The sequence below is a fragment of the Chelonia mydas genome, chromosome 5, assembly GCF_015237465.2.
Source record: "Chelonia mydas isolate rCheMyd1 chromosome 5, rCheMyd1.pri.v2, whole genome shotgun sequence".
NCBI classification, from domain to species: Eukaryota; Metazoa; Chordata; order Testudines; family Cheloniidae; genus Chelonia; species Chelonia mydas.
In genome coordinates this window covers 63,217,771-63,237,467 of record NC_051245.2, presented here as the reverse complement: position 1 = coordinate 63,237,467, position 19,697 = coordinate 63,217,771, and the positions used below count along the sequence as shown (strand labels likewise).

Here is a 19,697-nt window from a genome sequence, read left to right as displayed (position 1 = left end):
AGCATATCCTTTCCAAGGATTGCAGAATTATTTTTTGTTCTTGACTTATAGAACTTTAAAGGAGTTCACAGCTTGTAACTGTGTAGTAAACATGTAACTGTTTGACCATTTCACTTTTGGATTAGTTGTGATACCTGAAAGGTGCTAAATGCATAGGGTTAGTTCTAAAAAAAAAATAGTTTTTTTTCATAATGTTGACCTATGGTCTTTCCTAGAAAGCTTGCTGCTGTACTGTACATTACAATTTATTTCTTATAATTTGTTTACTTTTGCACTGTTCTCGTTGACAGGTTTCAGAGTGGTAGCTGTGTTAGTCTGTATCAAGAGGAGTCCTTGTGGCACCTTACAGACTAACAAATTTATTTGGGCATAAGCTTTTGTGGACTCCTCGTTGCCCAAACAATTCCTTTTTATTCATTTTTCCCCAAAAAACCTGGTATTTACTGTGGTGTTGGGTGGTTTCTGGAAATATAGATTTGACCCTTTGCTAATAGGTTTCACAATTTTCTCACATGGCAATTTGCGGATTCAGTAGCAATTTCAAAACAAACAAAACCCTTATCTCCCTTTCTTGGGTCGGTTGTTAATGTGCTGAAGTAACTGTGGTCTGAAAGAAGAGCTTGAGAAGTACACTTTATTTAGTTTTCCATTATGTGTACTCAGATGGATTATATCCATTAGATGTGTGTAGACTACTGTATGTTTTGCAGTGTTCTAGGGAAAGATTAGAAAACAAGATAATTGAAGACCAATAGACATGCTACGGTAATTAAGTTCAGAGTTATAGCGTGGTAGTAAATAATGATGTTTTGTATTTCAGTAAGAGCTGGAGGAAACCCACAAAGAAGTTCAATCAATATTATTTGTTCAAATTGCCAGCAGATGTAGTCATAGAATGTGAATAAAAGTGCACAGAAAATAGTATAGGCAGAAAGTCTAAGGCAGAAAATACTGGAGGTAAATTGGTGGCTAAACAACTGGTGTGAAGCTGAAAGTTTTGGTTTTCTGGAACATTTGGCTACTTTCCAGTGAAGTAGGGGGCTGTACAAATGGGACAGCCTGTGAGCCTAATAAGGAGACTAATCTTAGTTGGAGACAAGCTGGAGCAGCCAAGAGGGTGTTAAACAGCACAAGCAGAGGATGCTAAGATGGCAAATTCACTACAAACTCAGCCTCAGTGGATTGCCACCAAATTGAACCACTGAGGCAAAGAATGTGAAGAGAAAAAATTGTTCAATTTCTTATATACCACAGCTAGGAGTCTGGGTAACAAGCAAGAGGAATTTCAGGTTCTCATTGATAAGAAAATCAGTATTATTGAAATCTGGTGGGATGATTCATATGATTAGACCAGTAAAATCACTGGTTATATACCAGTGGTTCTCAAACTTTTGTACTGGTGACCTCTTTCACATAGCAAGCCTCTGAGTGCAACCCCCCCTAATAAATTAAAAACACTTTTTAAATATATTTAACACCATTATAAATGCTGGAGGCAAAATGGGGTTTGGGGTGGAGGCTGACAGCTCGCAACCCCCCATGTAATAACCTCGTGACCCCCTGAGGGGTCCTGACCCCCAGTTCGAGAACCCCTGTTATATACTATTTAAGAAGGACAGAGTGGATATAAGAGGTGTGTGTGTTGTGGGGGGATGGCACTCTACATTCAAGGCACTGCTATCTGCTTTAGAAATTAGATAACTCATGACCACCATATCTTTAATGCATATCATTCAGTGTGACAACTAATAAAGCCCGGGAGGGGTTCCTGGTGGTGGTCTCTTACAGATGACTACTGAATCAAAGGAAAGAACAGGAGAAGTTACTCCTTAAGCACCAGTCTGTAATGTGTGGAAAGAGAAACTGGTTTTGTGGGTGTCATGCAGCCGATAGAAAAACATCAGTAGAGTTTCTAAAAATTATTGATGATTATTTTCTAACACAAGATATTACACCTAACACAGGTAAATCTATTTTGGATCTCATTATGGTGAATAAAGATGAATTAATCAGTGGGTTGGAAGTTCGTGATTGCCTATAGACCTGTGATCATGACCTGATTATTCAGTATGGGCAAACAGAGGACTGTCCCAACCAGTAATACATATACTTGGTGCTTCAAATTTCCCAGAACTGAGGAAAATTGGCTGGGAGAGAAAATTTGGACTGAAAAATGTGAAAGAAATGTGGGAGTTTATTAGATGGCTATACTTAGATTCACTGTGTTTCCCTTTCCCCAGCTGTAAAACTTTCCTACTTTATGGGGCTGTAGTAAGAATAAACACAAATAAAAGACTGGTTTCAAAGTAGCAGCCGTGTTAGTCTGTATTCGCAAAAAGAAAAGGAGTACTTGTGGCACCTTAGAGACTAACCAATTTATTTGAGCATAAGCTTTCGTGAGCTATAGCTCACTTCATTGGATGCATAAAGTGGAAAATACAGTGAGGAGATTTATATACACACACAGACCAGGAAAAAATGGGTGTTTATCATACACATTGTAAGGAGAGTGATCACTTAAGATGAGCTATTACCAGCAGGAGAGTGAGGTGGGGGGAGAGAAAACCTTTTGAAGTGATAATCAAGGTGGGCCATTTCCAGCACATTTCCAGGAGTTAACAAGAACATCTGAGGAACAGTGGGGGGGGGGGGGGGAGGGAGGAATAAACAAGGGGAAATAGTTTTACTTTGTATAATGACTCAACCACTCCCAGTCTCTATTCAAGCCTAAGTTAATTGTATCGAATTTGCAAATTAATTCCAATTCAGCAGTCTCTCGTTGGAGTCTGTTTTTGAAGTTTTTTTGTTGAAGAATAGTCACTTTTAGGTCAGAAATCGAGTGACCAGAGAGATTGAAGTGTTCTCCGACTGGTTTATGAATGCTATAATTCTTGACATCTGATTTGTGTTCATTTATTCTTTTACGTAGAGACTGTCCAGTTTGACCAATGTGCATGGCAGAGGGCCATTGCTGGCACATGATGGCATATATCACATTGGTAGATGTGCAGGTGAATGAGCCTCTGATAGTGTGGCTGATGTGATTAGGCCCTATGATGGTGTCCCCTGAATAGATAGGTGGGCACAGTTGGCAACGGGCTTTGTTGCAAGGACAGGTTCCTGAGTTAGTGGTTCCGTTGTGGGTGTGTGGTTGCTGGTGAGTATTTGCTTCAGGTTGGGGGGCTGTCTGTAGGCAAGGATTGGCCTGTCTCCCAAGATTTGTGAGAGTGATGGGTCGTCCTTCAGGATAGGTTGTAGATCCTTGATAATGCGTTGTAGAGGTTTTAGTCGGGGGCTGAAGGTGACGGCTAGTGGCGTTCTGTTATTTTCTTTGTTGGGCCTGTCCTGTAGTAGGTGACTTCTGGGTACTCTTCTGGCTCTGTCAATCTGTTTCTTCACTTCAGCAGATGGGTATTGTAGTTGTAAGAATGCTTGATAGAGATCTTGTAGGTGTTTGTCTCTGTCTGAGGGATTGGAGCAAATGCAGTTGTATCGTAGAGCTTGGCTGTAGACAATGGATCGTGTGGTGTGGTCTGGGTGAAAGCTGGAGGCATGTAGGTAGGAATAGCGGTCAGTAGGTTTCTGGTATAGGGTGGTGTTTATGTGACCATCGCTTATTAGCACTGTAGCGTCCAGGAAGTGGATCTCTTGTGTGGACTGGTCCAGGCTGAGGTTGATGGTGGGATGGAAATTGTTGAAATCATGGTGGAATTCCTCAAGGGCTTCTTTTCCATGGGTCCAGATGATGAAGATGTCATCAATATAGCGCAAGTAGAATAGGGGTATTAGGGGACGAGAGCTGAGGAAGCGTTGTTCTAAGTCAGCCATAAAAATGTTGGCATACTGTGGGGCCATGCGGGTACCCATAGCAGTGCCGCTGATTTGGAGGTATACATTGTCCCCAAATGTGAAACAGTTATGGGTGAGGACAAAGTCAGAAAGTTCAGCCACCAGGTTTGCCGTGACATTATCGGGGATAGTGTTCCTGACGGCTTGTAGTCCATCTTTGTGTGGAATGTTGGTGTAGCGGGCTTCTACATCCATAGTGGCCAGGATGGTGTTTTCAGGAAGATCACCGATGGACTGTAGTTTCCTCAGGAAGTCAGTGGTGTCTCGAAGATAGCTGGGAGTGCTGGTAGCGTAGGGCCTGAAGAGGGAGTCTACATAGCCAGACAATCCTGCTGTCAGGGTGCCAATGCCTGAGATGATGGGGCGCCCAGGATTTCCAGGTTTATGGATCTAGGGTAGCAGATAGAATACCCCAGGTCGGGGTTCCAGGGGTGTGTCTGTAAGCATCACTCTCCTTACAATGCGTATGATAAACACCGATTTTTTTCCTGGTCTCTGTGTATATAAATCTCCTCACTGTATTTTCCACTTTATGCATCCGATGAAGTGAGCTGTAGCTCACGAAAGCTTATGCTCAAATAAATTGGTTAGTCTCTAAGGTGCCACAAGTACTCCTTTTCTTTTTAAGTAAAAGACTGTGAGGGTCTCAGATACTATGTAAGTACCTTAGATAGAAAGAGTGTCATGCAGAATTCTTATAAAAAAAAGAAAAGGGAATTTTAAATAACTACCCTTCATGAGTAATGGTAACTAATGGTAGCATGTTATTTGCACATGTAGGGAGGAAATGCGATATTGTTAATATTATCACATGCTCTTCTCCTCATACACCACTGGAAGCAATTAGGCACAGTAATTCAGCTTTTGTAAATTTGCAGAATAAACCAAAGAGGATACCACATCCACCATTAAGGCAACACAGAGTACCAAAGCCATGACCTTCAGTTCCATGAATTGTCAGTAGTAGTAGCAAGCAGGCCTTTACTCTCTTTTCAAGTCAGATGCTAAAAGGAGAAAACATATTCTCTCCAGTACTAGACAGGCAGACACAAACCAATATATTAGTGTTGAAGAGAGCAGTTCCAAGGAGTGGATATCCCAGGAAATATTATGAGCAAAACTTTCTTCATTCCTTTCTCTAATACATAGTTGCGTGGATTTTTAGATGTTATCAGTGGAAACCATTGAAAGAAGTAGATCTAGAACAGTGGTTCTCAACCAGGGGTATGCAGAGGTCTTCCAGGGAGTACATCAACTCATCTAGTTATTTGCCTAGTTTTACGCAGGCTACATAAAAAGCACTAGTGAAGTCAGTACAAACTAAAATTTCATACGACTGGTTTATAGTGCTCTATACACTATACCACGGGTCAGCAACCTTCAGCATGCAGCCCATCAGGGTAATCTGCTAGCGGCCCGTGAGATAGTTTGTTTACATTGGCCTGCCCGCAGGTTCCAGTGGCTGCGGTTTGTTGTTCCCGGCCAATGGGAGCTGCAGGAAGCAGCGGCCAGCACTTCCCTGCAGCCTGCGCCGCTTCCTGCAGCTCCATTGGCTGGGAACGGCAAACCGCGGCCACTGGGAGCTGTGGGGGCTGGGCCTGTGGACAGTCAACATAAACAAAATGTCTTGTGGACAGCAATCAGATTACCCTGATGGGCCATGTGCCAAATATTGCCGACCCCTGTATAATATACTGAAATGTCAGTACAAATTTATATTCCAATTGATTTATTTTATAATTATATGGTAAACATGAGAAAGTAAGCAATTTTTCAGTACTAGTGTGCTGTGACACTTTTGTATTTTTATATCTGATTTTGTAAGTAAGTATTTTTTAAGTGAGGTGAAACTTGGGGTTAACAAGACAAATCAGACTCCTGAAAGGGGTACAGTAGTCTGGAAAGGTTGAGAGCCTTTGATCTAGATGTTCCAAGTGACTGGGGAAAGGGTGGAATTTCAGATCAAGTAACTTTCTAGACTGTGTGGGTGAAATTCTGGCCCTATGGTCATAGAGTCATAATGTTTAAGGCTAGAAGGTACCACTAGATCATCTAGTCTGACCTCCTCTATACCACAGGCCACCAACACCACCCAACAACTGAAATATGACCAAAATAAATGAAATTGACAGGAGACTAGACTATTATGTGCCACAGACAGAGCATAGGAGGGACCAAGATGCATCAGCACCCAAAGCCCATAAAATGGCAGGGAAATGATTAAATAAGATATACTTAGATAATCCTGGCAAGTGACCCGCACCCACATGCTGCAGATAAAGGCAAAAAAAACACCCAAGCCCAAGGTCACTGCCAATCTGACCTGGGGGAAGATTTCTTCCTGACCCAACATATGGTGGTCAGTTAGACCCTGACTCAGTCAGCAAGAACTAGCCAGACAAGCACCTGAAAGAAGGAATGGTCAGTGCAAACTCAGAGCCCCGTGCCCAGTGTCCCATCTCCAGATGTAGCCAACCCTGATGATTCAGAAGAATACATTTTGAGGGTGGAGAATCCATCCTTGACATCTGCTGGTGGCCTGCTGAAACCCTGAAGTATGAGTTTTAGGAAAATAAGACTAAACTGAAAGTGAGTCCCAGGACTGTTAAGTCCTCACTCCCACTATCACAAGCAACCTGTGATTTCCAGCCTGAATTTGATCAATGCCAGTTTAAGCTCATTTGTTGTTGTGCCAACTTTGTCAGTTAGCTTAAATAGCTCTTCACCCTCTGTTTTTATTGCCTTAATGTATTTAGAGAGAGTAATCATATCCCCTCTCAGCTTTCTTTTTGCTAGACTAAACAAGCCAAGCTCTTCCAGTGTCTTCTCATAAGATAGGCCCTCTTTCAAGGCTGAATTCCCACTCTGTCACTCTGAATGCAGAAGTGGGGGCCCACAACGATTTTAAAATTAATACTTGCCACTCCAGGCTTCTATTACACTCCCAAGGTTACAGCTTTTCTCTGACCTTGGCTTGGTAAATGCTTCCACCAACCAAATGCAAAAATACCCCTTTGAACCCAGGAAGAAACACTTGGGAATTCCTTCCTGTGGGGTGCCCTCAAGCCTTTTGACCCCACCCTCCACCCCCCAGGGAAAAGCTGAGAAAGAAAACAAAGGAAATTAGCTGTGGCTATCAGCTAATCAAACGACATGCACAAACCTCTTAGGACACCAAAAATCCAATCCTGTTCTTAAAAAAGGTAAATTTTATTAAAAACAAAAAGGAAAAAATACATCTGGAACTTAGGCTTTTTGCTAGATCTTAAAAGAAACAATTACAAAAATTAAGAACCCAAAATAGCTTTCTTGGGAGTTCAGCTGAAAGGTTACAAGCAAACAAAACATCTGGGGTTAGCACAGAGGAGATCCACAAGCCAAAATAAAAAATAAACCTGATTGTGTCTAACTAAACATTTCCTATCAAAATAATTTTTTCTAGGTATGGAAGATGAATTTTCATACCTTACACAGGTTCAAGCCTTACACAGCATTGCTACTCCATTCTTGCAGCCTAGAGAACAACAGAAAAAGGGAAAAGTTTCTTTCACAATTTTAAAAGTTCTACCTTCCCATTGGCTCTTTTGGTCAGGTGCCCACTTCCTTTTCTTTACCTGGGGGACTTTTAACCCTTTACAGGTAAAGCAAGCAGAGAATAGCTACCAAGAGGGATTTTACAGCTAACTGGCTGGTTGGGTGTCCATAAAAGGGAGCTATCCCCTGCTTCATTTACCCTCCATTCCCCTGATCATACTGGTAGCTCTGTTCTGCACCTGTTCCAGTTTAAAGAACAGCAGGACTTGTGGCACCTTAGAGACTAACACATTTATTTGAGCATAAGCTTTCGTGGGCTACAGCTCACTTCACTGGATGCATAGAATGGAACATATAGTAAGAAGATAGATAGCTAGATATACATACTACAGAGAAAATGAAAAGGTGGAGTAAGAGGCTAATTAATTAAGATGAGCTATTATCAGCAGGAGAAAAAAACTTTTGTAGTGATAATCAGGATGGCCCATTTAGACAGTTGACAAGAAGGTGTGAGGATACTTAACGTGGGGAAATAGATTCAATATGTGTAATGACCCAGCCACTCCCAGTCTCTATTCAAACCCAAGTTAATGGTATCTAGTTTGCATATTAATTCAAGCTCAGCAGTTTCTCATTGGAGTCGGTTTTTGAAGCTTTTCTGTTGCAAAATTGCCACCTTTAAGTTTGTTACTGAGTGGCCAAAGAGGTTGAAGTGTTCTTTTACCGGTTTTTGAATGTTATGATTCCTGATGTCAGATTTGTGTCCATTTATTCTTTTGTATAGAGACTGTCCAGTTTGGCCAATGTACATGGCAAAGGGGCATTGCTGGCACATGATGACATATATCACATTGGTAGATTTGCGGGTGAACGAGCCCCTGATGGCGTGGCTAATGTGATTAGGTCCTATGATGGTGTCACTTGAATAAATATGTGGACAGAGTTGGCATTGGGCTTTGTTGCAAGGATAGGTTCCTGGGTTAGTGTTTTTGTTGCGTGTTGAGTGGTTGCTGGAGAGTATTTGCTTCAGGTTGGGGGGCTGTCTGTAAGCGAGGACTGTTCTTTCTCCCAAGATCTGTGAGAGTGAGGGATCATTTTTCAGGATAGGTTGTACATCTTTGATGATGTGCTGGAGAGGTAGAACAAGGGTGACAAGTGCCTTGTATAATGGCATTAATAGTTCTCTATCTCTCTTGGACATGAGTCACCTAATACATCCTCAGATCACATTTGCCTTTTTCACAGCCACATCACATTGTTGGCTCATAGTCCTCCTCTGATCAACCTGCATGCCCAGGTCTCTCTCCTTTCCTGTTGCTTCCAACTGATGAGCCTCCAGCTTGTAGAAGAATTTCTTATTAGACCCTATGTGCCTGACCTTGCACTTTGTACTATTGAATTTCATCCCATTTCTGTCACACCAGTTTTTTGGTGTGAAGTCAAAAGGATTTCAGCCTATACTTCTAGATTAGAATTTGTGTATCCACAATTTCTGCCAAATACTCTGATGATTTCCTAGTGACTGTATAAAGAAATAATTTAGTCCCAACAAAGCCTCAACTGGAAAGCAGTAAAAATAAAATGACTGAATACACACTTCTTTTAATAAATGTAAGTAAAAATAACTCTTTTTGCTCATCTTTTTGTCAAGAGACAATTACAAAAAAAAGGTACAGAGCTCCTTCAGCTATTAAAAGGATTAGTTGCTCACTGCATATTGTTTTAGAGTTTTATAGTCATAATCTAAATGACAATATACAGATCTCAGTTATTTCTGAATATTCACTCAAGAGGCCTTTAAGATGCTTTATCCTACTAATGTACTAGTGTCTTCTGTAAATGAAACAGTTTATATAAATTATAAATATTTTGTAATTCTCATTTTTAATACATGGCATTTTACATTTTCCTGTGTTCTCTGTCAGGAAAATATTGAACTTTTTAAATAATCAAGTTTCTATGTTTAATAGAAAGACCATCCTGATTCTCAATCTTTAAAAATCATATTACTTTTTAATATGCAGGAAAGAAAAGTTCACCGTTTATTCTGCAGGGCTACATATTAATTTCTGAAAACAAGTCTCAGCAGTTTCATTACAGTCTACTTCACATTATGCAGTGTACACTATGTCAATTTTGTCAATTTAATTAAAGACATTAATGAGATTCTAATGCCCACTTAATTATTTGATTCCCGTTACCAATATTATTAATCAACCGCTCGTAATGCCGCTCTTCTCACACACATACAACCCCTTATAAAAGTCTTACTCAGCGAAGCAACTTACAAAAGGAACATAACCTCAAAATCAGTTCTGTGTGGGAAAAGTAAAGCATATCCCTTGGTGATTTCCTTGAACAAGCAGAGTCATGGAAAAGAAATATTTGTACTGATCCATAGATAGTGGAAACTACTAGAATATATGTAGCTGACTGCGCTCAGTACTTTTTAAGAAATCCTATAGTTATGCACAACTGTGCTATTATGATGTGTGATCTGTAGAGTTCATAACTGTTTTAAAATTTTATAGGGCTGAAATAGCTACTGAAGATGTCAGCTTGGGTCCATTTGAAACAGAAAACAAAAATGGCTATTTTTCATTCATTCAGATATAGTGCCAGAGCAATAAAATTAAAATCTTGCTATACATGTTAAAGGAAGGCCACAGTCATTATTTGCGATGTTGAGGGCTTCAGTATGGTGCACTTAAATTTCTGTTCAATGCACCCTTTGTCTTAGAGCTGAATTCTGCCTTCAGATTTGCACCTTGTATCTCAGATATGTGGAGTAATTTAAGACAAAAACTTTCACATGCCCATGAACTTTGGATACCTTACTTTTTGGGTGTCCAGCTTTGAGATCCTTGGGGATTGATTTGAACCTGAGGTGAATGCCTGCTGCAATGGGAGCTGTTTTAATTTCTTGAGTTAGAGAAAATGGTGCTCTTTAAATCTGTATGTATTTCAAATTTGTAATGCTGGCTCTCAACATGCATCAGAGTTCTACCAAAATACTTAAATCATTCCTATGCCACTATTTAAAGCAAGTGGCTCTTAAGCAGAAATAGATGAACCAGTTCCCACAAGATAAAAATCAGCCCAAAGCCTTCATCCATTTCCCAACAGAGATGCAGGTTTAGATCAGCCTCTGTAAGGACCATTCCCCCGTTTCCTTTCAATAACTCACAGCATAGTGCCTCATCCTGTCACTACACCACTAGCTCATTCCTTTCCTGCAGTTCTCTAGGAGAATTCCTGACCCTCCACTGACATTCCACAACTCTTAAATCCCACTTTGATGCTCTGTTGAAGGTGTAGTTCTATTTTAGATGATCAGCAAGTGAATTTCTTCTTGGCTAACCAGCATAGAAACCCTAAGAACATTTTCATAAATAACAAGGGAGCTTCATTATTACATGAATATTTCAGAGTGATTCCAACTATACTGTATATGGTGTAGGTGTTTAAAATTAGAAGTTATCTTTTTTAATTCTCTGGAGTTTTCCGGATCCTGTTTGCAGGTAAAGGGCGCTATAGGGAAGTGTGCAATCTGGGCCTGTTTGCAAAGAGCCTGCCTGGAGCAGGGTGGAGTGAGTTGTGCCTCTCTGCCTTATGGAGCAGCCTGCTTTCTCTGTGTGTGTGTTTTTGATTCCTGTGTGTACTAGATTCTAGGAAATAAACTATTGTTACATTGCAGCTTTCCAGAAAGAGTATTTTATGTTTTTAATCTAAACTCTTTTTGTTTGTTTGCTGTGAATATAACACTACTGAGTGGGGAAGAGAAAGCTAACATTTAAACAACTACTTTTAAAATTAGACATGGCTAAGCAGTAGAAAATATATTGTGGAAAATTATCATATCTTGGCAAAGGAAAGCAGTATATGACCTTCTAGGTCTTTCTGGGTAAAATTTTTAAAAATGTTTAAGTCCTATTGAGAGTCACTTTACTCTGCAAGAAGAAATCACAGAATGGGACTACTTAAGGGTTAAGGTGATAATTTACTTGAACAAGGGTGGCAGAATCTAATCCTCCGGTGTATTTCGATTCAGGGAATTGGTTCAGGCTCCTTTAAAAAAAATAAGAGAAAAAGCAATATCAAGTAGAAAATTAACTGGGTCATCACTCAAAATATACATTCTGAATTCAGAGTTGGTGTGGTGCTTTTCTTCCAAAAATGCCAAAAGTGAAAACCATTTATTAAAGATCTTCTTTCCTTCTATTTTTCCTCATTCTTGTATACTAGCCCTAAAAAACTTCATAATAAATAAAACTAATTTAAAATAAAATGATCTCTTTTAGTGAAGGCAGTTTTAATTTCAGCATTTTATAAGCTGCATCTGACTTCTTGGATAAAAATACATTGCATTTTTGAACAAAGTGAAGATACATAAGAATTAAAAACAGCATTAGAAGGAAACAGCTATTTCTAAGACAGTGCAGATTGCTCATATCCCACAAGTGTACTGTTACATATTTGTGCTGCAGACAAAATACCTACCTTCTCAGAAGCTTTCTATATTTCAAAAGCTGGTTTTAGGCATATGGTGGCAATAAATCTAGATGATTTACCCAGATATCTGCTTGTTTCCTCTCTGCTAGTTTAAGCAATAATTTTTGCTTACATTGTTTTCACTACCAGATTATACCGACTCTGAATTCCTGCCCCATCACAATCAGCTCTTTAAATGGTAAAATTTTGCCTGTGACAAGTATTCAGGAAGGATTACTGAGTGGAATCTCCTCATTACCAGCACTGATATTTTCTTATCAAGTTTCATACTTAATTGTGTGAAAAAAGCTGCAAATTATTTTTTTCGGCATAGTTTTCTTCAAGTGTTTTGGAGGTGATGAGACAAATTCTCAAATATGTTACTTACATGCTATTGGGACTCAAAATCAGTAGCACTCACCCAGGAAAAAATTCAATCTGCTTCATGATTTTGAGATTTCTGCAGGATTTAGACACTAATAGCTACTTCAGTCTCAGTTATATAATATACAGAAGCCAGAGAAAAAAGAAGGGAAGTAGAATAGAGGCGGGTCTAACATATATATGTTTTCTCACTCCAGTACCCACTGTACCCTTTACAATATATATATTCAAAATAACTATCATGAGAAAATAGCATGCTTACATGAGGAATGCATTTAAGGTGGAAAAGATTACTTACTACATCTTCTCCATGGATAAATATATAGACTTCTGGACAACTTGAAGGCCTTAGGTAAATTTTCAGAGAAATAGGAGCATAACAACAGCATGAAAGATCTTGTCATCATTTTTTGCATATGGCCATCACATTGCTTTCCAACTTTCTACCTGTTGGAAGTACTATAGCATAATAGTTGTGATGGGGTTGATTGTTCCATTAAGGCACCAGTCTGTGTTGGAACTGTTGAAGCCCATGTTGGGACTACTCCAGAAGGAGCTCTAGAACTGCATTGTGCCTCAGAAAAACACTATGGTTACATCTGCAACTCACTCAGTGCCTAAATTTCCATGGTAAAATTTCCCTAAGCGCCTAGGTTTCTGCTTCTGGGCATGCACACTAGTGCCTTCCTCTAGGCATCAGGCACCTATCTCCTGCCTAATACCCAGTGCAATCCACAAACTGGGGGAAGATAGTTGTTCCCGTGCCTATCTTGTCTGAAGAGCCCAATCTGATAGGTGTACTCATAGGTTGCTTAATTCCTCACAAAACCACTGGGGAGGTGGTGGGGAGGAGACCTTTTTAACATTAATCCAGTGGCTGGGTACTCTCTCAGGGTGGACTTGGAATTGCACTGAAAGCACAGACTAGAAAAAGAAATCGTGTTTTAAATTAATATGAAACTTAATGACAGGTTTCAGAGTAACAGCCGTGTTAGTCTGTATTCGCAAAAAGAAAAGGAATACTTGTGGCACCTTAGAGACTAACCAATTTATTTGAGCATAAGCTTTCGTGAGCTACAGCTCACTTCATCGGATGCATACTGTGGAAAGTGTAGGAGATCTTTTTATACACACAAAGCATGAAAAAATACCTCCCCCCACCCCACCCTCCTGCTGGTAATAGCTTATCTAAAGTGATCACTCTCCTTACAATGTGTATGATAATCAAGTTGGGCCATTTCCAGCACAAATCCAGGTTTTCTCACCCCCCCGCCCCCCGCCCCCCCACAAACCCACTCTCCTGCTGGTAATAGCTTATCTAAAGTGACCACTCTCCTTACAATGTGCATGATAATCAAGGTGGGCCATTTCCAGCACAAATCCAGGGTTTAACAAGAACGTCGGGGGGGGGGGAGGAAAATCCAGACTCCAGCGAGAAACTGTTGAATTGGAATTCATTTGCAAATTGGATACAATTAACTTAGGCTTGAATAGAGACTGGGAGTGGCTAAGTCATTATGCAAGGTAACCTATTTCCCCTTGTTTTTTCCAAACCACCCCCCCCCCCCCGCCCAGGTCGTTCTTGTTAAACCCTGGATTTGTGCTGGAAATGGCCCACCTTGATTATCATTCACCTTGTAAGGAAAGTGGTCACTTTAGATAAGCTGTTACCAGCAGGAGAGTGGGTTTGTGGGGGGGGGCAGGGGGGTGAGAAAACCTGGATTTGTGCTGGAAATGGCCCAACTTGATTATCATACACATTGTAAGGAGAGTGATCACTTTAGATAAGCTATTACCAGCAGGAGAGTGGGGTGGGAGGAGGTATTTTTTCATGCTTTGTGTGTATAAAAAGATCTTCTACACTTTCCACAGTATGCATCCGATGAAGTGAGCTGTAGCTCATGAAAGCTTATGCTCAAATAAATTGGTTAGTCTCTAAGGTGCCACAAGTACTCCTTTTCTTTTTATGAAACTTAAGACAGTTTAAAAAGGGAGACCTTTCAACTGCCTTCTTGGGTAATAAGATGATTCATAATTGCTCATCTTTCAGTTTGTTCTTACAAATAGAATGAACTTGTGGCTTTTGTGTTGGGGTAAGTGCAAGTAAGCAGTGCTGTAGCTGGAGTAATTCTGCATGACTCAACTGGAATTTTCCCTGGAACTCTGTGGGAACACATACTTGAGATGTGGTAATTCCCCTGCCCTTTCAAAGGGTGTTCCTGTGACACCTCCTGCACTGTGCCAGCTTTTTCTGGTCAACCTGTAGCAGGGGATCGATGGCCATTCCCTCAGACTATCCATCCTTGTTTCATTTGGTATAGCAACCATTGCCAGCAGCAGTAGATTGGAACAGCCTTATCAAATTTATTCTACTTTATTTCTTTGTTTGCAAAATAGTTTTAACCATACACATAAAAGCTGAACAAATATGTTCAAATATGAACAAAGACAATTTCCTCTTACTATTCTTCTCCTTCAAAAGATAAGAGAGAAGAATGAACCTGGGAGGCATCTTTAGGTCTTTGAGGTTTTAATGTGCTGAAGGCAAGTATGATGATGATCATGAACACATGTAACTTCAATAACGTTAAGCTGGTATGGTGTGAAAACTCTTATAGTAGCAAAGGCTCCTGAAATTACACCACCAGTTTTTGACATTCCAAGAAAGTGTGGAACTACTTAATTCACTCATTCCTTAGATACAGCACCCAGGAGGGATTTTTCCTCTGTTGGAGGCATCGGTGCTCTAGGAAAAGCCCATTTAGTCTTCCAGGGGCCTAGAAGGTCTGGGAAGAAATAATAATCAATCAGAAAATAGCAGGCAATAAGAAGGCTTACCTCCTTCATCTCAAGGGGAGTGCTGAATGGAGCTAGAGCATGGTCTTCAGTCCTAACCCAGAACCCTGGGGCCAAGTCGGGGCCTTTTTTAAAATGGAGCAACCAAAAAGTTACCTGTTGTGTTTACTAGTTTAAAGATAAAGCCAGCCAAAGTCTATCTGTTGATTAACTGTTTAAAGACTGGCACCAAGGTCACTGCAGAAGTTGTACTGCTCTGGGTGAGCTGCCATAGGGTTGAATTACAATTTTCATAGACATCAGTAGAATATCAGTGATGTAATGAAAGAGCACTTGCAAACTGAAGTCCAGTCAGCTACTGGGAGTTTCCATTCTGACTACCCTGAAGATGAGCCTCTGGAAAGCTCATCATGGAAATATCTCTGGATAGCATTTGTTGTAAATAACATTCTCAAAAGTGGGACACAAGAGTCCTCCTGAATCACAACACTGCAGGTTCAGTGTCAAAGAAGGCAGCAGCCAAGGTGTTGATGGGTTTGGGTGAGGACTTTGTTTGTTTGCATCAGGGTACACAAAGGGATAGATTAACTTGGGCAATTTTCTTTATCTCAATCAATAATAATCAGACACCTGTGTCCAGGGGGAACAGTCATTCTTACCTTCAAGAGATGAGAAACAGTATTAATTAATAACTGCTCTTGTCACAGCCCAATTTCTTAATAGTTTCAGAAGTCCTTAAAGAGCATAACTAAGTCTTTAGTCTATTGATTCTAAAATAATTTCCCTTGCTGGCCATCGATAAAGTCTAGGGCCCTACTCAGCAAGTGATAGGGCAAATACATGTCCCATCCTGATAAGTATACTGGAATCATGTTTACTAAAACAGATTTCCAATGTCCATAAGTATTCACCCCTAAACATTAGTGTATCTGAGAAATACAGACATTTTTACATTGAATACAGAAGTGCTTAACAAAGCAATGAAATGCTAGTACTAGTCATCACATCTTATTGGTAATAAACAAATTAATTAAAATATTATTGAGCTTTTGATGTCTCTGTTGCTGTGCCTTAATGTCTAATCCTGGAAAAGGAAGCTGAATTCATTCGTACATTGTTTATTGCTATTTTATTACTTCTCTCTAAATAACTGAGCTGCCTTTACTAGAATGTGAGCTAGAAAATCTTATGTGCCTTACATAAAGGTATCTTTTAAATTATACTTGGCCTCAGAAATAGCTGAGACATCCCAGTTTCCCTTATATAATTAATCTTTTCCAATATGGACATCAAAAGTAATTGTCCCTATGAAGTCTCTACAAGAAAATTAAATGAGTCCATTGTCAGCCTTCACTGTTTTTGTAATCTCATATTTAGCATATATAACATTAATCTTTCTGATCGCTTGTGCTGACGTGACTACTTGCAGACAGTATGAATGTGCATTTATGACAGCCAAATAGTCTCTGTCCTCTAGAGTTAAAACATCCAGTCCCACTTTGTCCATTACTCCCTCTGTCTGTGTCCTTTGGATTAACTGGCCCAAAATTTGGCACAAGCATTTACCATATCAGTGATGTCTTGTTCGTCTCTGATCAATATATTTACTTATTGTGCCTTCCCTTCACAAATTAACTTAAGAATTTTTTTCAGAATACAACTGATATTACAGTGCATTTACCTTTATGGAAAACACCATCAGCACTGGAGAGTTTGTGTGTGTGATATACCTATTGTTTAAGCATTAACTGCTTTCTCCCTACAGCATATGCAACATATATCACAGACTCATTCTCCCCAGAAGCTGTTTTAACTGTTCCCACCTGCTAGATGAAATGGCCTCTGCGTACTGTTAACGTAAATGTCAATGTAAGATTCAGTTTTTTGATCTCTAACATTCACAATCTCATTCCAGATCTGGAATCAAGTGTCATGCACAATTAATTAACTTTAGTTTGATAGTCATCTGGCTGGAGCTTCGATGGTAGCCTTGAATTCTAGATAGTGTCTTCTACAGGCCTTCCTTTGAAATGTTTAACAAGCGTTTGTATTGTGTTTCAACCAAAAAAGGAACTCTATCAACACATTTGTGTAAAGATTTATGGCCAAATGTGATTCCAGATGTTTCCATATCAGCAGTGAGGAAAACAAAAAATATATCTGCATGAGTATTTCCCACACTAGCAATGGTGGCAGGGACCATATCTTTAGGCCATGTGCTAGCAGAATAAAAAGAAGACCATGAAGGTTGCCAGTTTAGTAATTTTAGTAAGATTGTTTTGTTTTGAAACCAACTAAGATTTTCAATTTATAAATAAATCCCTTTCCTCGTATTGCATATAGTAATATAAAGCTATAACCCCCATTCAAAATACATTCAGAATTCTCCCAGGTTGCCCATGAATTATGATTCAGTTGATGGTATATTGGCCATGTTCCTTGTATTTTTACAGGTTATCTGGCTGCTGGAAGCTGTCATTCTTCTTCTTCTTTTTTTTAAATGAACAGTTTGTATCAAAGTATTCTGCTAGATTACAAATCAAATCCCTCCCTTCCTGGTACTGTTGTCCTTAAGGAAGCAAGAAGTTCACCAGACACCAATTGTTTTAGATTCATGCATGACACCAACACCTGTTTTTGAGCTTCAGCTCCTAGCTCTCTGGCTGAAGGAGGAGTGCAGGACTTTATGCACTTAGAAGTTGAGGATGACCTTCTGTTATGACATCTTAATATGTAAGATATTCAAGGTGATTATTCACTGGCATTATTTCCAATGTAGTATCTATTTTGTTGATAGAAAATAATCTCCAGTAAGAGCAGAAGCTTTGCTGTTGCATCAGTCCAAATAATTATGGGCTCAATCCTCAGCTGGTGTAAACAGGCATAATCCCCATTGAAATGTCTCTGTTAGGCTGTGTACAAGTGAAATGGATACTGTGGTCGCTTTTTAGTAAGATTCTCTTAAAAGCATAATGGCACAATTAAACTTTATATTGTTGTCCTGCATAACCTTGTCAGTATCTTGTGCACTATCTCTGCAGATTTGTACTTGAGTGCTTCACAGGGGAAAATGCTTTCCAAATGCATTTAATTTCCAGGTTTATGTGGGTGCCCTTCTACCACCTGCTCATATGTAGTTATGTGGATAAGCTGCACAAAATAGCAATGTGACTTTAAAAGCTGGTTTACATTCAAGTATACTGCACTTGTTGTTATGTAAATATATTTTTCCCCTTTACTGAATAAGAAACTGATAAGGCTCAGAGACAAAAATAGTGATTTTTCTGAGAGAAGGTAATCTTGAAGATTATGTAACCATGTACATGGAGCGGGACACAGGTTTTTGGAAAAGTGCATTCTGAAACTGATGTGCAATCTTTGAGCTTGATAGATGTCCACTGAAGTCAATAGGAATTTTTCCATTGACTTCAGTTTATATTGGATCAGGACCTTTGTTTACTGCTGTGGTAATAGGAGGAGAAATCAGGCAACAAATCTGAGGGACCTATAGCTGGGGAATTTATAAAACTACTCAAAGAAGCTTTAAAGAATTAGCAAAGAGGTCGGTTGACTTCAGTGGGAAAATGGACAAAATGTAATCACATGTTGAAACAATTGCCTATCACCTAACCCAGAGAAGACAAGAATAGTGTGACAACTTGAAGACAAGACTGGAAACAATAAACAAACCCAAACAGTTTACTGACACTACTGTACTGTCTTGGTTAATATAAGAAATGGTTTATATGTTTTCCCCGTTATTGCTGTTAAATTACATGTACTGTGTTTCAGTTTAGGTTTCCAAGAAAGGTGCTGCTGGTAAAAATTCTAGGAAACCTAATACACAGAAAACTTAAAGGAGGTAAACATACAAGAGGATTTTGATATTTCTCACTTCTCTAATCCATAAACCTCATATTCTCACAAAATTTGCCAGTGGTGTCACATTGGTGTAAACGGGGCACCATCTCCCCCCGAGTAGGCCCTTGTGGCTGAGTGTGGCTCTGCCGTGGCTTGCATCAGTTTCCCCCTCAATGAGATCACTTTAACAGTATGATCAATGAGAAAACAAATACTCTACTTAACTTCAGTGTATCTGCATTACTATTTAAATACAGCTTTCTGAAAGGAGCACTTGTCTCCTTCTTCACCTTAGCCTTGTCCCATCATTTACGGTTGTCAGTTCTTGTTCTGCATCTCCGAGTGTTCTTGTTGAGAGCATTGTCCAAGGTGACACCAGCCTTCTTTGTGTCCTCCTTCAGCATCTTAAACCACCTTTTTCTACGTTTTCTTCATGGTCTTTGTCCTGTGAGTGCTAGCTCTTTTACTTTCTGGCCAACATATCCCATATCTCATCATCTCACATGACCCAGCCATTTCAGTCAAAACTACCTCAACTTTTCCATGATGAAGAGCCACCTGCATCATGGCTTGTACCCAGAGCTTAAATTCAGTCAGAGTCAACTGCAGCAGAGGTTGGGTAAATATTTTAAACTCTCAGGAGCCCAGGCAACTCTCACGGGGCTGAATCCCCGAGCCTGGCACTTCACATGGGGCAGAAGCCCCAAACCCTGGTTCTTCCCATGGGGCTGAAGCCCCAACCCCCGGGGCTTCAGAAATACTTGGGAAGAATTTAAGTCTTG

General features: G+C 39.8%; 1 long non-coding RNA gene across 1 annotated transcript in view; it reads left to right on the top strand.

The window, feature by feature from the left end:
* The window catches only part of LOC122466022, a 110,351-nt gene extending 91,489 nt beyond the window's left edge, over positions 1-18,862 (top strand). The window contains exon 3 of the long non-coding RNA XR_006291220.1: positions 17,508-18,862. This is a non-coding gene — a long non-coding RNA (uncharacterized LOC122466022). The remainder of the gene's footprint in view (positions 1-17,507) is intronic.
* The last annotated feature ends 835 nt before the right edge of the window (positions 18,863-19,697 follow it).